We start from the raw sequence: 4,509 nt of genomic DNA on the forward strand, positions 1-4,509 counted from the left end.
GTAACAAGCTTATTATCCTCTTTCTGGAACTGAGTATTACAAATCAACAAATCAGCTCCATTAGCAAACTCCAAAATCCTTTCACCTTCTCCATTTCTCACACCATATCCGTAACCCCCATGAACTCCCTCAAAACCATCCATACTCCTTCCCACATGTCTATTTAGGTCTCCTCCTTCCACAACAACTTCCTCATCTTTCACGTTTTCCATCAGCTTCTCTATCACACACCAGAACTTGTCCTTCTCTTCATCGCTCTGACCAACCTGCGGAGCATATCCCGAGATGACATTCACCAAGAGCTTTCCAATCATCATTTTCACCATCATCAACCTATCACTCACTCTAGTCACACTCACCACACTGTCCACAAACTCCTCAGAAAACAGGACACCAACACCATTCACGCCCTCCAGGCACCCTTGCCACACAAACTTGTATTCTGTCCCTGCCTACCCTTCACCATTCTCACACCACTTCCCTTCCATCTCGTCTCTTGCACACAACATATGTCCACTCTTCTTCTGACCAATACTTCCACCACTTCTCCTGATCTCCCTGTCATTGTCCCTACATTCCATGTCCCAAACCTCAGAAACCGATCTCCACTTCGGGCTGTACCATGCCCATATGTAGTTACCTTCGCAAAAGCGGAAGGTTATGTTTTGATCGCTGTGTATTTATTTGTATGTCTGTGTGTGTGTGTGTGTGTATGTTATTCGCATAACTCAAAAAGTATTCAACCGAATTGCATGAAATTTGGTGGGATGATTGGTTATTATACGGGACACATTTGATTAGATTTTGGGAGCAATCGGGTCAAAGGTCAAGGTCAAGGTCACGAAAAGGTCAAAATCGTATTTTTACCATAGCGCGGTCAATTTTTATCCAATTGGCATGCAACTAATGCCAAAATGTTCAGAATTCAATGCCCGATCTTGTGATATACGACATGACCCAGTGAAGACATTACCCTTGTTAGCGGTTGGGGGTCAAAGGTCAGGGGGGTCACGACCTTGCAAAATGTGCGTTTTTTGTCATAACTCGGTCAATTCTTATCCGATTTGCATGAAATCAGCACCAAACTGTTCACTGTTCTGTTCCCTACACTCCCATGCCAAGTACAGAACAGTAGCTGCGGCGAAGGTATGCGCTCTACCGAGTGCCCGTTCTAGTTGTAATTGTCATGGTTCTCTTTTTGAGGCAATGTTTTTATGGCCGGATGCCCTTCCTGACGCTAACCCTCTTCGTCGTCTCTTACGACACGCAGGGATACGGTGTACCTATTCTAATCCAGGGTACACACTGGGAAAACGTTTAAAACATGGAAATTCTGGGGGGTGGGGGGGGGGGGCATCACGGCTGCGGGGGCCCCATCAGCACCACGCCACGTTTGCCCGGTCAGCACCACGGTGGCCCAGTCAGCACCACACCCTTGGGAAAGGACTTCGATGCTGTGGAGAGATCGAAGCAAGCCTCCATGCTCGAGCAGACCGGAAGCGGAAGTCCATATATATAAGCACATATATAAGGATATAATATATTGTGGGCTTTCACTAAAAAAAATTACTTGCAAATAATAACGGTGGGGCAGCAGAAAAGGAGGTGGGGTTGAGAGGTTGGGGTATTAAATCAAGCCTCTCAAAATATCAGCACCACACACCACGTCGGCCCGGTCAGCCCAGAGCCTGGCGCGAAGTCTAAGGACATCAGCACGCCATCCGAAAACAGCTCCGGTTGGTGCGAACCACTCGGTCAATGGCGCGAACCAGGTTTAACACGCCCTTGCTCGCTTGGCCCCGATGAAGGCCTCGCTGGGTGTTCTCCAAACAGGGGCAAAATCGCCCAAGCCGCGCTGGATTTCGGCAGTGGAAGCCTTGCTCGCTCGGCGAACTCGGCAGAGTGCTCCCACTCCAGAGAACTGAAGCAACAACTGATTTTGAGAAAGACTTTTATAAATTGATGAATAATGCTGTATTTGGAAAGACGATGGAAATCTTAGGAATAGACAAAACATAAGACTTGCTTCATCTTGGAAACAAGAAACAAAATTAATTAATGGACCCGGTTTTCAAAGAGCAGAGGTGTTTTCAGAGAACTTTTGTGCGATCCATTTGGTTAAAGAAAGTATTGAAATGGATAAACCTATTTATATTGGAACATCAATTCTTGACTTGTCAACGTCATTAATGTATGATTACTTTTACAATAACTTAAGGAAGAAATATCAAAATGATGTTGATCTACTTTATATGGATACAGATAGTTTTATTTTGAAAATTGATACAGAAGATGTTTATTCAGATATGATTGATGACATTGATATATATGATACAAGTAATGACAAGTCGGGTGATAAGTTGTTTTCTTCAAAGAATAAAAAGGTTATTGGAAAGTTTAAGGATGAATTGGGGGGTAAGGTAATGAGTGAATTTGTGGAATTGAGAGCAAAGGCTTATGCTTTTAAATATATTGATAATAATATTGAAAAGAGTGATAAAAAGTTGAAAGAAATAAAGAAAAATGTTATTAAAGAAACAATAAACTTTGAAAATAATTATAATTGTTTAACTTTAAAGAAAGAAGAGTTTAGAAAAATGAATACGATAAGAAGTTATAAACATCAATTATATTCAGAAGAGGTGAATAAGAAAGCACTTGAAGCTTTTGATAAGAGGTTTATTTTAGAAAATGGAATTGATAGTCTCCCTTATGGTTATAAGTGTTAAGACATATATAAGTGATAAGATAAAGAGGGGGCGTTAGGGATTTTAACGGGCTACCACTGCCTTTTTTATGAACATAGAAATGATAGAACCAAGCAATAACCAAACCAAAGAGTGGAGATAACAACAATCTTGGTATTTAAATGGAAAACATCATGAATGTGAAAAATATCAAATAAGTCTTATTGAAAAAATAACAGGGGTAAAAGTAGATAAAACAAATAAGCCAATAAATTTAAATACGAATAAGTTGGAAGCTCTGGGAGGTAATATCCTAGAGTGGTCAGAAAACTTTGATGGTTGTCAGGAGATTGGGGGGAAAATAAATTTACTATAATCTCAAAATGGTATGTGGCACTGGGGGATTTCAGACAAGGTCATTAAGAGAAGTTTATCATTTCAAATCAGCTCAGCGGCGATACTTAAACCAGGAGTTAAATTCTAATGTTATATTTATCAATATTTTAGATGGTGATTGTTCTTTTAAGAAAATTAAGCTATTACCTAAAAATTAAACACAAATATTCGTTGGGTCTCTGTACGAGTATAATGAAAAATGGGGAGAGTTAATAAGCTAAATGCAGACCATTGACTTCAATGTGTTTTAGTAGTAGGTAAATGGGCTTAGAAAAAGAGGAAAAAAGGGGCAATTTAGTGCATTTCAATGCGCTTTCCCCATTCACTTACATGTTAATTCGAAGGTGAGCCAGAACCAACATTTATCCTCTACTAGCCATTAATCGAAAAAAGAAATAAATAATTGATTAATCAATAAATAAGAAATCGATCAATTGATTAATCAATAAATCAACAATATCCTTTATAGCCACATTACTTGGTCACTGTCATGTCCGAATATATCAGCTTCCTAGCTCAAAAGGTGCCTGAGATATTGCCCAGATGAGAAAGAAAATAAATAGGTGATTAATAATGAAAATAAATAAATAATAATCATAAAATAATTAAATTATGAATCAATTGGCCAATAGATTACCGAAACCACCACCATTCCATCTGAATCTGTAACTTAAAAAAACCAATTAATCAAGTCATTAATCCAATAATTTAATAATTAATCGATTAATCAATAAATCAAAAATTTATAGCCAAATCACTTGGTCATTTTCCTGTCCAAATACAGTGTGGCCCCGTTATAACGCGATTGTTGAGGTCCATAAAATGTCATCGCGAAAAAAGCGGGGTCGCGCTAAATCGGGGTTCAAGAAAATCAGCGTTCAAACTGACCCAATGTTGACCTAACATCCTAAAACATCCTAAAACAACAAATAAAAACATTCAAGAATATTAGCAATCATCATTTAGAGTTTATTTCTTAAAAAAGTGATCGAGTGTTCCTTGCTTGAACGTAGCATGTCGCTGCCTGCGAGCGAAATCTACAATGCTTCTGAGTTGGAGGATTTTTATGTGGTCCACCTCCTGGGTCTCCAGCCAACGGAGGCTAGCCTCAAGGTGTTCAATGACTTCAGACATTTTTGGGGGTGGGGGTGGAGGCTCTTCATTATCATCTTCTTGTGGCTCGAGAATCGGTACACTTGCCTCCGCCGGTGCTATAGTTACGTTACGGACGATCTCGGCGTCCGCCAGGTGCTCATATGTTGGGCATTCGTCGTCGGCAGAGTGCCACTGGTGTAGCTCTTCTTTGCTCCATTCAGACATTGGAAGGCCTTCTGAGCGAGCTTGAACAAACCACTCGTACAGGGAGTCATCGAGGCTGACATCTTTGGCTGCCTTCAGGCGTTTGGCTTTTAGTCCTGCTTCTTCT

This window comes from Myxine glutinosa, chromosome 2 (genome assembly GCF_964187855.1).
Source record: "Myxine glutinosa chromosome 2, kmMyxGlut1.1, whole genome shotgun sequence".
Lineage (NCBI taxonomy): Eukaryota > Metazoa > Chordata > Myxini > Myxiniformes > Myxinidae > Myxine > Myxine glutinosa.